Here is a 17814-nt window from a genome sequence, read left to right as displayed (position 1 = left end):
TGCTAGAAATCATTGGTTAAGTTAGCTAATCAACCTGGTTAGCATTGTTAGTAAAGTTAGCATTGCTAGCATAATTAGCATTTTTAGCGTAACTGCTAGAAATCATTAGCTAAGTTAGCTAATCAACATTTAACATGAATAGAATTAACATGAATTAGCTCAGTTAGAACTGGAATGTTTCATCTTTAAACAGTCTACCTTCACACTATCAACTCTCTGTAAACTATGCAACCACCATGTTTACCCTAGCTACACCTTAGTAACCATATCTACATTATCTATCTATTTCTGCATTTTCATGCACTGGTAATTCCTTGGAATTGCATTTCTAGTTATTATTACAGTGCATGAAAATGCACTGTACTGTTATTCCAAAACTTCTTATTATTATTCTTCTTCTAACGCACTTAATGGAGCTTCAACCGTTTAACGTAGAAACTTCATTCAAACTGCGCTGCGTAGGTCTTACTTAGGCCATCCGGGCTTTGTATTTTTCAACTTTGTAACTTTTATACTTTTTTAACTATTAATTAATTAAAATGACAATTTCCCCATAGACTTAACATTGTGATTATGACATCATAATAGGGCAATTAGAATCTTCTGCCAGGTGGCCAGGCCAGCTGCAGCAGCTCTCTCTCTCTCTCAGGCTTTAAGCATACATTCTCTATGAAGACTACATATACCTGTTAAACTGTTTCCTCTGTCCACAACTGTTTCAAAATAAAAGTCCTCACTGCAATAATACACTATTAAATCATTTAACCATTGAAACTACTAATCTATTTAACTGTTCAACCATTCCCACTGTCAGTTATCATCAGCCATGCCTCCGGTCAACTACATGAAACCTCCATGTACCTAGCAACCAACATAGCAACCATTACAATTAAGCGTTTATGACCGTTTCCATAGCAACCAACATCATTATACTGCAGTAACTTCTTGTTTCCTGATAGTGGCCACCATGGATACCCTAGCAACAAATGTTTCAAAATAAAAGTCTTCACTAGCAAGTTAGCTAGTTAGCATGGTTAGCATAGTTAGCATTGTTAGCATAGTTAGCATTTTTAGCATAACTGCTAGAAATGATTAGCTAAGTTAGCTAATCAACCTGGTTAACATTGTTAGCAAATGTAGCATTGTTAGCATAGTTAGCATTTTTAGCATTACTGCTAGAAATCATCGGTTAAGTTAGCTAATCAACCTAGTTAGCATTGTTAGTAAAGTTAGCATTGCTAGCATAATTAGCATTTTTAACGTAACTGCTAGAAATCATAAGCTAAGTTAGCTAATCAACATTTTAACATGAATATAAATCATTAGTTAAGTTAGAACTGGAATGTTTCATCTTTAAACTGTCTACCTTCACACTATCAACACTCTGTAAACTATGCAACCACCATGTTTACCCTAGCTACACCTTAGTAACCATATCTACATTATCTATCTATTTTTGCATTTTCATGCACTGGTAATTCCTTGGAATTGCATTTCTAGTTATTATTAAACTTCTTCTTCTAACGCAGCCAATTCAGCTTCAACCGTTTAACGTAGAAACTTCATTCAAACGTTGTTGCGTAGGTCTTGCTTATGCCATGCCTGCTTTATATTTTTCAACTTTGTAACTTTTATACTTTTTAAACTATTAGTTAAAAACTATTACAATTTCCCCCATAGACTTAACATTGCTCATTATGACATCACGGCAGCAATTAGAATCTTACACCAGGTGGCCGGCCACCTGGGCACCAACTGTCAGTTTCTCTCAGGCTCCTCTCTGAAGACTACATATTCTGTTCCCCTGTATCCTCTGCGCACAACAGTATCAAAATAAGTCCTCCTAATTCCATTCAACTTTATATCCATTCATCTTCTTCAAACCATTCACTCATCCACCCATTCTAAACAGTCTGCCTATCAACATCAATTAGACGATCTACATTCAACTTTTAAACAATCTACTCTGTCTCAGGCTGGCTCTCTTAAGACTAGCCAGTTAAATTGATTACACCTGTATCTGTATCCACTACTCTCAGTAGAGAGCTGTGTCTCTCCATTCTACAAGAATATAAGGCACATTCCATCCAACATTCTATCCATTCATCTTCTTCAGACCATTCACTCATCCACCCATTAAACTGTCTATCAACATCTATTAAACAATCTGTCTATCAACATCCATTAAACTCTCTGTCTATCAACATTAATTAGACTATCTACATTCAACTTTTAAATTATTTACTCTGTCTCAGGCTTTAAGAGTACTCTAGCTCTCTTAAGACTAGCCAGTTAAATTGATTACACCTGTGTCAACTACTCTCAGAGAGCTGTAGTGTCTCTCTTAACAAGAATATAAGGCACATTCCATCCAACCTTCTATCCATTCATCTTCTTCAGACCATTCACTCATCCACCCATTAAACTGTCAATCAATATCTATTAAACAATCTGCCTATCAACATCCATTAAACAGTCTGTCTATCAACATTAATTAGACTATCTACATACAACTTTTAAAGTATTTACTGTGGGTCCCTCTCAAGCAGCGTTTATATGTCCTCCCTCGCTCCTCGATCCACAATGATCTACATAAAGAAAGATAGAAGAAGGGCTAGACTATCCCATTGTTGCCGCTCCATCATTCTTTATGTAGATCAGTGAGGAGCGAGAGAGGACGCGTAAACGCTATATGAGAGGCACCTTCTGTCTCAGGCTTTAAGCATACAATCTCATTAAGACTACAGATCCTGTTTCACTACGTCCTCTGTCCACAACTGTTTCAAAATAAAGGTCCTCACTGCAATAATACACTATTAAATCATTTAACCATTAAAAACTACTCAACTATTGAACTGTTCAACCATTCCAACTGTCAGTTATCATCCACTATGCCTCCAGTCAACTACATGAAACCTCCATGTACCTAGCAACCAACATAGCAACCATTAAAATTAAGTGTTTATGACCGTTTCCATAGCAACCAACATGATTATACTGCAGTAACTTCTTGTTTCCTGATAGTGGCCACCATGGATACCCTAGCAACAAATGTTTCAAAATAAAAGTCCTCACTAGCAAGTTAGCTAGTTAGCATGGTTAGCATTGTTAGCATTTTTAGTATAATTGCAAAAAATCATCAACTAAGTTAGCTAATCAACCTGGTTAGCATTGTTAGCAAATTTAGCATTGTTAGCATAGTTAGCATTTTTAGCATTACTGCTAGAAATCATCGGTTAAGTTAGCTAATCAACCTGGTTAGCATTGTTAGTAAAGTTAGCATTGCTAGCATAATAAGCATTTTTAGCGTAACTGCTAGAAATCATTAGCTAAGTTAGCTAATCAACATTTTAACATGAATAGAAATCATTAGTTAAGTTAGAACTGGAACGTTTCATCTTTAAAATGTCTACCTTCACACTATCAACTCTCTGTAAACTATGCAACAACCATGTTTACCCTAGCTACATCTTAGCAACCATATCTACATTATCTATCTATTTTTGCATTTTCATGCACTGGTAATTCCTTGGAATTGCATTTCTAGTTTGGATTAAATGTGCATGTCGTGGGCGGGTGTCCATTGAGCGGCAGCGCGCACGAGAAGAGGAGAAAAGGAGAATGAGTTTACTTCTACTGTTTGGTAAAGTTGCACGCATAGTCTACAAAAGTTGTGGAAGAACTATGCTTCCACCCGGGCAGCGTTAGGAGCATCAGTACGACCACGCTTCCAGGGATGATATCGTTGGTTTTCATGGAGACAGACGCGGTGTGCACGGAGGGGAGAGGCTGTGTGTGTGTGTGTGTGTGTGTGTGTGTGTGTGTGTGTGTGTGTGTGTGTGTGTGTGTGTGTGTGTGTGTGTGTGTGTGTGTGTGTGTGTGAGACAGACGCGTGAGTGACAGAGAGGGAGAGCAGGGAAAGGAAACTCAGCTTAACGAATGTTGCATGTTTTTCAATAGCGTTGAAAAATAGATATATAAATAAAAAAGTAACGAAAACATATGTGGCGGCCGGTGCTGAATCTGTGGCGCATCGCCACAAATTAGTGTGGGAAACACTGTATTGCCCCCATCAGTTCCGGAAGAGTCGCAGCACCGATGCTTATGCTGGCGTCGGTGCTTACGGTGCTTCAAAAAAATGGGCATCGCCGGTGCTTTTTCATTTTGGAATCGAGAGGTATCGCAAGTATCGGTTCTCGTGACATCCCTAGCTGTTGGGTCCAAGAATCACACTCCAGGCCACCTCGGCCGTGACATGATCTGTGTCTAAAACAGCTACCTCCTCATCTGTACAGAGCATGCGTCTGATATGTTTCACTTCTTAGTTCTTGTGGTTGACTTTGTCACTGGCCTATATTTGTATTGACCTACTTCTGTCACTGCTTCATCAGTCTGTCTTTGTCATGACGGGGAGAAAGAGGCTTATTGAAGGTACTGAAAAGGATACAAAATGTATTCTACTGCTCCTGGCTGCAATCCTTCACAGAGTTAGGCACCTGCATCTGATGCAACATCTGTCTACACACTGTTAATTAAAATGAGATGTAAGACTTATGTTTATATCATGTGCAGTGTTCATGAAATTGTGTTTGTAATTAGTTTCACTCTGCTGAGGTTCTATTTTGTCTCACGGTGACACACTTGTATCACTCTGTTTATCATTCTTCACAGTGGGCAGTGCCCCGGAGTCTGTGTTTGCTCTAGAGGGAAAATCTATCACCCTGACCATGAAGGGAAATTACAGTCTGGATCTAGATGATGTCAGCTGGATCTTAAATTACACAAATAATGTTGTTAAATATTATCCACATTTTGAACCATCTCCCAAGCTAGTTGTCCTTGACTGGTTTAAGGGCAGAATGGAGCTTAATTACACCACCTTCTCTCTGGAGCTGAGGAACCTGCAGAAGAATGACAGCGGACTTTACAGAGGAGAGATATTTACTAATAGGAGGGAGACTGTTGTTGAATACAGGCTCTCTATTTTCGGTGAGTTACTAACTGTTATCATGCCAAAGTCCACTAATGAAAGAGAATCTCACATGCACGTCAGACATTATTTAAGACAAGACAACACAAATGGAGCATCTCATCTTGTATTCTGAAGTTAACATGCAACTTTTGTCTGTCAAAAGCATACTCAAATGCTATTTTACAAGCCCATCTTTAGTTAGTTTTGGGAACAAAATGACCCATTTTAGCAAATATCTCACACATCCCTAATGCTGATCTGGCATCCACATGAAGCTTCATGCTGTCTGGATTCCTTGAAGCCAAAGATCGCTCACAACAGGTGTCATCTACTTTTACCTGAATGCGGTAATGTAATGTGTGTTAGGGAGCTGTGGTGTCATTTTAATAATAAGTTGTGTGTGTGTGTGTGTTACAGAACAAGTATCAACCCCTGTCCTGACTGTGGAGCCTGTCCTGTCCAGTGGTGACCTTTGTAACGTGACCAGAGAATGTCTAATAAGGGGAGAAGGACCACTAGCGAAATACTTCCGCATGGTACTGCAACTAGAGGGCGATCGCGAGCAAGTGATGAATGAATGGGTAGCAATGGAGCTGAACCCCCCAGTACCACATTTGTCGTTATATAATTTTTTCTCCTAAAATTGCATTAATGCATGCGATGCAGGATAACTTCACTTGACAATCAGCTGACCAATAAAATTTTCAATATGTGTTGTTATTCCTAAAAACCCTTTCAAAGTGTTCATGTCACGTGACACAAGCGAACCACTTTACGGCCATAGACCTAAAAGAAGGTTCAGCTTCACGACGGTCGTAATCGGTCGCGAGTGTCGCGAGCATCCATGAGCTAAATGCTAGCATGTTACAGGGAAAACGGCCCATCCTATGAAAAGCAGAAAGGACATGAGTGACTTTTTATTTCATTTCCAGTGGAAAACCTATACTCAGGTAGCTACTACGACAATGTACATTAAGAAATGAAGTTGTCAACTGTGAAAAAAACGAGTTCTAGCCGCTTAGCCCCATAGACCACAATTCATTTATCACTTGCTCGGCAACGTCCCTAGCGGAATTTCAACAGATTGCAGGAACAATCCGGTACAATGGAGTTAATAGGAAGTGGACCGGCTCTCCCTAAAGGGGCTCTGACGTGACGGTGACCTGTACAGCTGGTGACCTCTCTCTGACCTCCACCTGTAACAGCAGCACCTGCACACCGAGGGAGCCGACTGGGTCCTCAAGCCTGGCCATCTTTATTAGAGATGGTGTCATCATCTGCAACCATAGCAACCCACTCAGCTGGAGTCATGCCACAGTAACGCTGTGCCAACATACACAACGTAAGAAACATTTTTTTTTCTGTGGCTGTCACGGCTCCTCTACCATGGGTGCCTGTGCCACTGTCCTCTAGAGTCCGCAGGGCTCCACCAGGGCACTAGGTGTCCCTGTCTTTGTCTCTCTGTTTGCAGGCTTGCTGATTGCTGCACCTGGGCCCGGTGTTGGTGGTCTTAAAGTTCAGTCTGCTGGAGTGTTCACTCTCTCTGCTCACCCCGCCTGTGAGAGCTGTCTGGGTGGCTTGTGCTGCAGCAGGTTTTGACATGGTTTTGAGCCAAACTGTGACAGACGAGGACGAGCCCCCATCTGTCACAGTTTGGCTCAAAACCATGACAAAATGGAGACAACACGAGGGGTAGTAATAATAATAGTAATAATTTATTAAATAGTAGATCTACGAAATGAGGAAATAGTTTAACAAGATCAAAACGCCTCAGCCATCGTCTGGCCTGCTGCAGCACAAGCCACCCAGACAGCTCTCACAGGCGGGGTGAGCAGAGAGAGTGAACACTCCAGCAGACTGAACTTTAAGACCACCACCGGGCCCAGGTGCAGCAATCAGCAAGCCTGCAAACAGAGAGACAAAGACAGGGACACCTAGTGTCCTGGTGGAGCCCTGCGGACTCTAGAGGACAGTGGCACAGGCACCCATGGTAGAGGGGCCGTGACATAGGCACATGATCTGTAACCATGGCAATTCAGCCAGGGATAGTAATGCTCAATGGAAATTTAGATGATGTATTCACAGTGTGTTGTTTTGTGTTTTATAAAAACTTTACTCTATTTAGGTCCAAGAGCCCTCTCTATGTGGATCAGGGTCGCTATAGGAGGCCTTTGTGTTACCATAGTTACAGTTGGAGTGTGCTGCTGGATCAAACGACTGGAGAAAAGGTAGAAAATAAATCATGATCGCTGAAGAAAATTATAATAGACTCTGAAAATTAATTTTTGTTTAGGATTTTTTAGACAGTGCTCGCTTGGTGGCTGATAGCGTATGAATTATAATATAATTATAATATGAATTGTCTTTGCGAGACACTCTGGTAATGAGTCCGACACTGAACATGCTGCGCAATGGAGCAACAATAGCAGCTTTCCCTAGCAGCCTGTCCAGTCGCTCTGTGTCCCTCTTCCTAATGCTGCCTCCTTAGTAGGCACTTTTATCCACATGGATTCGCACAGACGGGTTCAAGATGCTACGGCACACTCATATACTGTCTAAATTCTGAATCAATTCCTATAATACATATCAATTCTAAGTCTATTTTTTAATGTTATTTCATTTTATTTTTTTCATTGAAAATGTTTTTATGTTTTTTGTACATGTGTCATGTGTTTTGTCATGTTGTTTATGTGGTGTGTGAAAATGAAATGTTTTTTACTATATCATTTGGAATCCTATAGGCTACATTCTTACTAATTATGAACCTATTTTGGATTCTGATTATTTAGGTGCTGTGTCCACCAAACGCGTTTTTTGCGCCGACGGCGACAATTTTCAATGTAAAGTCTATGTAGCTCAGCGCTCACAGCGCTGAGCGCCCTCGGTGGAAAAAAACGGTCGGCGCCGACCTTTTTTGTCGCAGCGCTCAGAGCGCTCAAAGTTGAAATCTGTTCAACTTTTAGAACAGCGCCGGGCTCGTCAATGGCACTTCTCGTTATAAACCGTCTCTGGTTTTGGTAACTTAGCAACAATAAACACTTATCGAAGCGCCGAGAAGAGGAGGTTGTGGGCGCTCTGGCTGTAAAAAACGCGTTTGGTGGACACAGCACCTTATTCTTAGTTCCATCCTTACAGTATTGGTGGAATTACACTGTTTGTAACGTGTGTATATTGTTTTAAACAAAGTAGTTTACAAAGTTTTGTACACATTTCTCAAGCCACCAAACTATCTTTTAAGAATTCTCTGAAGAGAAACCTTTGTGTGTATACCTTATGAGACAGAATCCAAGTTCTTGAAATTCTCTTGACTGTGTTTATTGTTGTATTGTATAGTTAGTTAGTTAGTAGCCAAGAGCCCTGTTCAGAGATGATGTTAATTGCTTTATGTTGCACTCTGGCTAACTCCTCCTCCTGCCCTTTGTTACGTCCAACCAGAGAGACATGTCCATACTCTGGACATGTCCAGTCTGTTTGAGTATGCACTTTTCTATAAGATGTATGTAGCGCCCCAATGCCGCTGTGGTGGGCATGTCTCATTAAATACACTCTCTCTCACTCTTTGGGACGCCCTGAGTTCTTTTAAAAGGAAAAGTAATAATTGTGTTTGTGTTTTGATATGTATGTTTGAGCTCTATGAACTAATGAAATCCCTTTTTTAACTAAATGACAATATCTACAATGTAAAAGCATCAACATCAAACATGAATTGTAATGAAAATATAAATCTTTTTACTTTGCAAAAATGAATGAATAGCTTTAGGCTATAACCAGATCACATTCAATGACCATACAATAACTCAAAATATCCCACAGTCATAGGACACATTCAATATCAAAGTTCACAAAGTAAACCCCAATCCTATAGTCCTATAGCCGGCAATAACTAAATAAAGTTAAATGATACTCAATCAGTCCGGAGCTCGGTGCAGGCCTGAAACGGTGCTCGTGTGCGTAGGAGCCTTGAAACAAGATGGCTACTTCGCGCGTAAGCGCCAAAAGAAAATGCATGCACTCACTCAGACCACGATGGCAAGATGGCTGTCGTCCTTGTCTCCACTGCAGCAAGGGCTGGCGGAACAGATGACCAGACGTCTTTCCTTGTAGCTGATACTCGTGTCGGCAACAGTTCGTAGAGACGGCGTGGATGAGTGGCTGTGTTAGCTTCTCAACAGTCTCTAACGAGGCAATGAGCTAAGTCGGGCTGACTAGCTCCTATGAATCCACTCGCGGTACTCGCGGTAAAGTTATTAAACATAAAACACGGCTGTAAGCGCTCTAAAACACTGCTACACTAATGTGAAGTAAACTGGAAGACTAACTGTCCGTTTGTCTATGTACATTCACACTAATAAACTTAGTTGGTGTATTACAAACTTAGTCTCTTTCTAGCAGCATGGCAGAACCGCTTCACACACTCGTGTCTCTCCTTCTTCTCCTCTCGTTCTCCATCACGCACTCCACTTCCTGTTTCCACCTGACCTTTACCCCGGTGGCTGATTAAATTCTCATTAAAGAAAACATTTTAACTAACTTAATAATTCTAATGACAAGTAAACATTATTTTAACATTACTAACATTTTTAAATCCACATTTTAAACATTATGAATTTACATTTTAAATGAAATCAAAGAAAATAAAAACTTGAACTTAGACCCAAAATCCCATTGGGCTACATCCTCCCCCACTTAAATGGTTTTCATGTCCCTATGAAACCTTATTCACATGAACAATGAATTTCACACTAACCAATCTTAATGACTACACCCCTATGAACTATAGTCAAAGGCTGGTCCTTAGGTCTTCCTGGTTCATCATAACTTAGTCTGATAACAGGTTTAATAGACCTCTTCTCTCTAACAGGGGAACTTTCCTGAGGTCGAATTTCCTCATTCGCAATCACAGGTGAATTTCTCTCAGACACAGCATTATCTTTTTGTCCAACAGGTGTCTCTGTATCATTAACCATTATCTCACCATCACTGACATCTGTGATGACATCCTCAACCTCTGAAACAATGTCAGGCTCATCATCACCAGCATGATCAGACACATTTTCATGTTCATCAGCAGTGTCCACTACTGGTAACACACATTCACGGGTTCTCTCAGAGACAAGATCTCTAAAATCATCCCGTTCCAATCTCCATCTGATGACTGGTCGCACATCACACTCAGATTCACTAGACTCTTCATCTAAGTAACCTGTATTCTCTTGACGTTCCAGCTTACGTGACTGCTGCAACACTGACCTCCTCTGAGTCCTAGTCACAGGTCTATTCACAGGAATTTGAGCTTCCTGCTCATCAGATATCCTCACTAGACTACCAATAGGCAAAATGTTGTCTCTGTGAATGGTCCTAAGCTTCCCCATACCACTCTCAGGCCTCACCCTGTAAACAGGCAAATCAGGGAGCTTTTCTACCACCACATAAGGTAAAGAGTTCCACCGACTCTGTAACTTATGCTTTCCTTTCAACCCCAAGTTCTTCAAGAGCACTCGGTCACCCTTGGATAACACTTGATTGCGCAAGACTCTCTCATAGTTCCTTTTGTTTCGCAAGTGAACCTGTGTTGCTGATTTAGCAGCAAGCTCATATGCGCTCTGCAAATCTCGTTTCAGTTCTTCCACATAGCGGGAATGACTGACTGCGTCTTGTCCATCAGTTCCAAAACACACATCAATAGGCAATCTAGCCTCTCTGCCAAACATGATGTAATAGGGTGAAAACCCTGTGGCATCGTTCTTAGTGCTATTGTACGCATGTACAAGCTGACTGACATGACGGCTCCACTGTCGCTTATGTGTGTCCCTCAAGGTCCCCAACATAGAAAGCAACGTTCTATTAAAACGCTCAGGTTGTGGGTCCCCTTGGGGATGGTAGGGAGTCGTTCTGGACTTACGGATCCCCAAAGTCCTCAAAAGTTCCTTAATCAATCGGCTTTCAAAGTCACGGCCCTGGTCCGAATGAATTCGGGCCGGCAGACCATAGTGAACAAAAAACCTCTCAACCAAGACTTTAGCCACGGTCACTGCTTTTTGATCTTTAGTAGGGTATGCTTGCGCATAGCGACTAAAATGATCCGTGACTACCAGTATGTTTCCAATTCCACTTGAGTCTGGTTCTAAAGACAAGAAGTCGATACATACCAGCTCCATAGGACCACTAGAGGTGATTTGATGTAACGGAGCAGCTCGGGCACATGGACTCTTCCATGTTACACACCTCCCACAGTTACCTATGTACTTCTCTACAGTCTGAGTCATTTTTGGCCAATAAAACCTGTCTCTCACCAGGTCTACAGTCCTCTCTACCCCCAAGTGTCCCATATTATCATGCGATTGTAGTGGGGTAGGTTCACCCCCTCTGAACCTCCCGTGCTGTCACGTCATTATTAGCTAATTACTTGTCAATCCCCCTGATTAGCAGCCGCTGCCAAAACACCTTTAAAAAGACCTGGAAGTACCGGTGAGTGACTGCGCTGGTAACTTTTGCTCTCCCCCCTCATTGAGATGGCTCCCTGTCTGTTGCGGTAGGTCTCAATCCTTAGCGGGTTGCGTTGGTTATTAACATTTTACATTTTATGAGCTTACCTTCTTGTTTTGTAGCTTCCTTGCAATGTCCGTCCTCCACCGTTCCCGTTGAGGGTATTCCTGCTCTTTGCCAGCTCAGGTATGCTTCTTAATGTTAGTTTATGCGACACCGTCGCTACAAGTTCACGCACACTGATTTATTTAACTATGTGCTTATAGTACGGATCTTTGACTTCGCCGCCATTGTCTCTGGAGCGGGTATGTAACGCAGCATTCCATGATAAAGACATATTATAAAAGGTGTTATTTTTGTAACTTTGGTCTGCATCTTGCAGGTGCATGTAGCCTGGTTGACTGGAGGGCCGGACTTCACGGGCGTTGCTGTTTTGTCTTACGATTTGGTTTCCGTCTAGTGTTCATCTCGTCTCCTTCGTCTCCTGTTTGTATCTGTGATTTCCTCGTGATCTTGTTTGTCTGGGTCTTTGTCCAGTGCCTTAGTACCCAATTCTATTGTTTTGTGGGGTTTTTGTTTGGGGGTTTTCTTTTGCTTTGGTTGGTGAGTTTGCCTACCTATAATACCTGCTGCATGTCGTCAGCCTCTCCGAGGCGCTGTGGCCTGATGTGCATCTCCCTCCATCTGTTTGCATGTGATTGTGTATGCGGGCTACTGTCGCTTTGCATGATTTAAGTTGTAGTTTTGTCAGTGTTGGCAAGTGTTGTTATTGTCCTTCATGTATTGTTGTAGTGTCTTCCTTGGTTTATGTATTATCTTCTGGTGCCTTAATTGTGTGTTTGTTTTATTTGTTTATTTGGCAGGTCGGGTGCTACTTAGGGGAGGCTAGACACCTGGTGGTGGGACCCTATCACTGCATGCTTGCCTTGCTGTGCTGTGCCGTGCCGTGCTGTGTGGTGTGCTGTGCTGTGCTGTGCTGTGTGCTGTGCTGTGTTGGGCTGTGCGGTTCAGTGCACTGCTCGCAGCAGCTTGTTTAGAGATCCACTTCACCAAGTGTGTGTGTGTGTGTGTGTGTGTACACGTGTGGATTTTGGAACACTCCATCAGTAGCGTGCCTCCCTCAGGAAAGCCCCACCTAGCTATGTTCATTTTGAGAAGTGCAACCTTTATTGTTAAATTAAACCTCAGACTAAAGTGTTAAATAAATATATTTTTACATTCTCTTAACCCATGCGAGTCTTTCAGGCCTCTTCCTCCAACAGGTCTTCAGTTCCCACCTCCCCTTTCCCCTTGTTTCTTCAATAAACTTTTATTCAATTGGAATTCACGTCTTCTGCGTATTGCATACGAACCTGTGTAGTTCATATATTCTACTGTGGTATTTCCCTGGGGGTAATTACAGTGATTGTCCTGGGGTGGCGTAGTCGGGCTATTGGTTGGGGTACATCCTGTTATCCCTCCCTCACACTGCTTTGTCACAATTTGACGTGGGTCGGCAGGATTGCATTTGAAAAGCAAAAGACGTGAATTCCAAATCTGTTTAGGTTTGTTTGGCACCAGAAGGTTGTTTTTTTGGGTTTATATTGTCTTTAATCCTTAATTTGTATTGTATTGTATGTGAAGCTAATTGTGTCCAGTGTCAAGACAAAACAGCAGCGGCCCTTGTGGCGGGACAAACAACAATTCTCTAAGCTGAACTAGCTGTGATCTAATCCCCTTTGTATTTGACTCCTCCCCTTATTACATTGTGCAGTGAGTGGTCATAGTAGCCATGGTTGAAGAAATGCAGCAGCTTCGAGAAAGGGTTGCACAGCTTCAAGCTGATAATGACCGCTTGCTGTTGGACCGACCGCCAGCTGCACCTCCAGTTAATGTGTCAAATGAAAGATTTGTTTTCATCCCTAGGGATAGAAAATGTCCTAACTTCTCAGGCAGGTCTGGTATAAGTTTTGACGAGTGGGAAGAAGAGGTACAGGCCTGCATGCGGGCTCGGCACCTTTCCTCTGCTGACCAAGCTTTCTTTCTCTTTGACCATTTAGAAGGAGAAGCAAGGGAGGAAATCAAATATCGCTCTGCTGAGGAGAGGAGGGACCCAGATAAAATTACAGCAGTTTTACGTGAATTGTATGGTTGTTGTCAGTCCCATGTGTCATTACAGGAGTCATTCTTTTCAAGAAGGCAACAAGATGGGGAGAGTCTACTGGAATTCTCCCTGGCCTTGATGAGTTTGATGGGGAAGATCAGACAGGTCGCTCCTCATGCCGTCCCAAATTCTGAGGTAATGTTACGCGATCAATTTATTGAGTGTGTAACTGATGGTGCACTCCGTAGGGAATTGAAACAGCTGGTGCGGCGTGAACCCACTTCCACTCTACTTGAAGTTCGTAGGGAGGCTATTAGGTGGGAGCGGGAAGTCATGCCGGCAACAATGAGGGGTAGGAGTCAGTCTGTCCCCTCTGCTTATGGTATAGTATATGGAGTTCAGGGCGAACAGCGCCACCCTCCTCGTAGTCCCCTACCAAACCATGACCTTGTTGAACTGAAGGAGATTTTGAAACGCCAGCAGGAACAGCTTGACCTACTCACACGTAGCGTTAGTCTTCTCCAGGCCACTAAACAACCCAGTGGAGCTTTCTCTGGGCCTGTCATCTGCAGAAGGTGCCAGCAACCAGGCCACTTTGCTCGTGATTGTGATGGCCCGAGGGTCCCTCCCCGCCCTAGAGCCACTTCCTTTTCTAGTTCCTCTTCTATCCCAAGGTCCACCCAGTCCAGTCAGCCACAGGAAAACTAGCACCCACCGACCTATTGAGCCGTAGTTCGGTTGGGGATGTTAATGGCTCCTGTGTAGTGAAGGGGGATAAAAGGACGGTACCTCAGCTTATGTCATCTTGCCCACATATAAGTGTTACTATGGGAGGGGTGGAGGTGCCTTGTCTTTTAGATACAGGATCTATGGTGTCGACCATTACTGAGACTTTCTTCAGACACCATTTTGAACCATGGGGTCAGGATCGCTTGAGGCAGTGTCAATGGTTGCAGCTTCGTGCGGCCAATGGTTTAGGAATCCCGTACCTTGGCTACTTAGAATTAGATGTTAAACTCTGTAGTAAGGATGTACCAGGGTGTGGGGTATTGGTGGTTAAGGATCCTGTAGGAGGTTCAATGTCTCAGGTCCCCGGAGTGTTAGGGATGAACATTATAGGCAAATGTTATCATGAACTGTTTGGCCAACATGGCCCATCTTTCTTTGAGTCACACACAGTAGCAAAAGCCCCAGAGTCAGTATTTGAAGCTTTGCAGCAATGTCATCAGGCTAGTCTATCTTCTGGGGCAACTGACCGAACTGTCAGAGTACGAGGGGGAAGGGTTCATCGTGTTCCAGGGGGAACGCTCAAGTTTATAGCCACTACCTGTTCTGGCTTACAGACTGGGGGCTCGGCCCTTTTTGAGCCTCTATCTTCTGGTTTGCCTGCTGGCCTTTTGGCATCCCCAGCCTTAGTTCAGGTGACCCACGGCACTGCTTATATTCCTGTAGTTAACGTGGGGACTAATGACACCTTACTGTACCCACGCTCTATACTGGGAAATCTAACTGAGGTTTATGTGGTTAGTCTGCCCCCAGAAATAGCTGAAGTACGGGCAGTACATGCCTCCACTCTTAATTCAGTAACCCCTGACCCAATTAAATCAAAGATAGAGGCCCTTGATTTGTCTGCTCTGTCGGATCAGGACCAGAGCCAGGTCCGATCACTGCTACTGAATTACAGCTCAGTTTTTGCCGCTCATGAAGGGGACTTGGGCTGCACCCGCCTCATTACTCATGAGATTCCTCTAGTGGACGATGTTCCTGTCCGACAGCGTTATCGCCGGTTGCCCCCGTCCGAATATGAAGTGGTAAAGTCTCACATCCAACAGCTTCTTGAGGCACAGATCATTCGGGAGAGCTGCAGCCCCTACGCGTCCCCCATAGTCCTCGTTAAGAAGAAAGATGGGAGCCCACGCTTGTGTGTGGACTACCGCCAGCTAAATGGGAAAACCCGTAAGGATGCGTTCCCGCTCCCTCGGATCGAGGAAACCTTGGATGCCCTTTCTGGGGCCTGCTGGTTCTCCACTCTCGATCTGGCAAGTGGATACAACCAGGTACCTGTTGCAGAGTCTGACAAAGCTAAAACGGCATTCTGTACCCCATTCGGTCTTTTTGAATGGAACAGAATGCCGTTTGGGCTTTGCAACGCCCCTAGTACTTTCCAGAGGCTGATGCAGCGGATGTTTGGAGACCAGCAGTGCCAGTCATTATTGTTATATTTGGATGATGTGGTGGTTTTCTCTTCTTCTGTCTCGCAGCACCTGCAGCGGTTGGACGTGGTGCTTGGCCGCTTGAAACAGGAAGGTCTAAAAGCCAAGCTGGAGAAATGTGCGTTTTTCCAGAAGAAAGTGGGCTATCTGGGTCACGTAATCTCCAGCCACGGGGTTTCAACCGACCCGAAGAAGGTAGAGGTGGTAGCTAATTGGAAACGGCCCTCCCACATCTCAGAGCTTCGTTCATTTTTAGGTTTCGCCAGCTACTATCGCCGCTTTGTGGAGGGGTTTGCCAAGCTGGCGGCCCCTCTACATAGGTTGGTAGCAGAGCTGGCAGGGACCAAATCAAAGAAAGCATCTGGCCGAAGCTTGGCATCAGCATGGACAGGCGAGTGCGAGAGCAGCTTCGACGGACTGAAAAGTAAATTTGTTAGTGCACCTGTACTTGCTTATGCCGACTTCTCCCTGCCATTTATCCTGGAAGTCGACGCTAGCCACAGCGGCCTGGGGGCCATTCTCTCTCAGGAGCAGGGTGGGACGGTCCGACCCATCGCATATGCCAGTCGAGGTCTGAGGCCCACTGAGCGCAACATGTCCAACTATAGCTCCATGAAGTTGGAGTTTGTTGCGCTCAAGTGGGCCATGACTGAGAAATTCCGTGAGTACCTGCTAGGCCAAAAGTGTGTGGTGTTCACGGATAATAACCCTCTCAGCCATCTGTCCACCGCCAAGCTAGGTGCCACGGAACAGCGGTGGGCAGCGCAGCTGGCGGCTTTTGACTATCAGCTGAAGTACAGGTCCGGCAAATCAAATACTAATGCTGATGCCCTCTCACGGCAGTACGTAGCCCCAGATCCTTCCTTGACAGGAAGCCCCGGAACTGCTCTCCCTGCCTCCTTGCAACAGGCCATGGTGAACCAAAGCTTTGCTGAAGTAACGCAGTCCTCTATTGCTGTTTTCCCTCACCACTCCCCCTCTGAGCTCCAGTCCCTGCAGGAAACTGACCCTGACATCCATGACATCCTGGCGTATTGGAAGCGGAAGGAGCGTCCCACTGCAGCTGAACGACATCAGCTGTCCCCCGGTGCTTTGGTGTTGTTGCGCCAGTGGGATCGCCTGGTGAACAAGGATGGCATCCTGTATCGCCGGATCTTCCGCCCCGATGGTAACGAGGAGGTCTTTCAACTGGTTCTGCCGGCGGCATTGAAGTCTGTTGTTCTGGGTCAGCTCCATCAGAGCCACGGGCACCAGGGCATTGAACGGACAAGTCAGTTGGTGCAGCAGCGTTGCTACTGGCCTAAAATGTTCTCGGAAATTAAACGTTGGTGCCAGGAGTGCGAACGTTGCCAGGTCAGTAAAAACACACAGCCTGTGGTGCACAGCTTTATGGGACACTTACTAGCATCTAGACCTAATGAAATTTTAGCTTTAGATTTTACCATACTGGAACCCACTCATAATGGAGTTGAGAATGTGCTTGTGATGACCGATGTGTTTAGCAAATATACTCTTGCTATTCCCACCAGGGACCAGCGGGCGGCGACTGTGGCGCAGGTACTTGTCACAGAGTGGTTCTACAAGTTCGGCATCCCTAGTCGCGTTCATACAGACCAAGGCCGTAACTTCGAGAGTGTGTTGATACAACAGCTTTGCCTCTTGTATGATGTTTCAAAATCTAGGACCACTCCCTATCATCCGGCTGGTAACGGCCAATGTGAGCGCTTCAATCGGACGCTGCACAATCTCCTGCGTGTGCTCCCCACCTCACGGAAAAGGGACTGGACTTCCTGTCTGCCGCAGGTGGTGTTTTCCTATAATACCACACCGCATCAGTCGACAGGTGAGACACCCTATTTTCTGATGTTTGGTCAAGACCCTAAATTACCAGTTGACTTTCTGTTAGGTAGGGTGGCCGACCCTTTACCAGGCACCGTGCACAGCTGGATAGTGGAGCATCAGACTCGACTCAATCTGGCGTTTGATGGGGCCAAAAAGCGCCTAGCCACTACTGCTGAACAGCGCCAGAACCATCATGCACCTCGGGTGAAGGATCGGCC

At 44.3% G+C, this 17814-nt stretch overlaps 1 long non-coding RNA gene across 1 annotated transcript; it reads left to right on the top strand.

The window, feature by feature from the left end:
- The first annotated feature begins 11356 nt into the window (after positions 1-11356).
- Positions 11357-11958, top strand: LOC134066633 (uncharacterized). Its single transcript, XR_009936462.1, has 4 exons — positions 11357-11504; positions 11581-11644; positions 11725-11763; positions 11841-11958. It is a non-coding gene; the product is annotated as an uncharacterized LOC134066633 (long non-coding RNA).
- Positions 11959-17814: the final 5856 nt, after the last annotated feature.

This window comes from Sardina pilchardus, chromosome 2 (assembly GCF_963854185.1).
Source record: "Sardina pilchardus chromosome 2, fSarPil1.1, whole genome shotgun sequence".
NCBI classification, from domain to species: domain Eukaryota; kingdom Metazoa; phylum Chordata; class Actinopteri; order Clupeiformes; family Clupeidae; genus Sardina; species Sardina pilchardus.
Note: the sequence above shows the minus strand (reverse complement) of the source record. Positions and strands in the feature narration are given on the sequence as shown.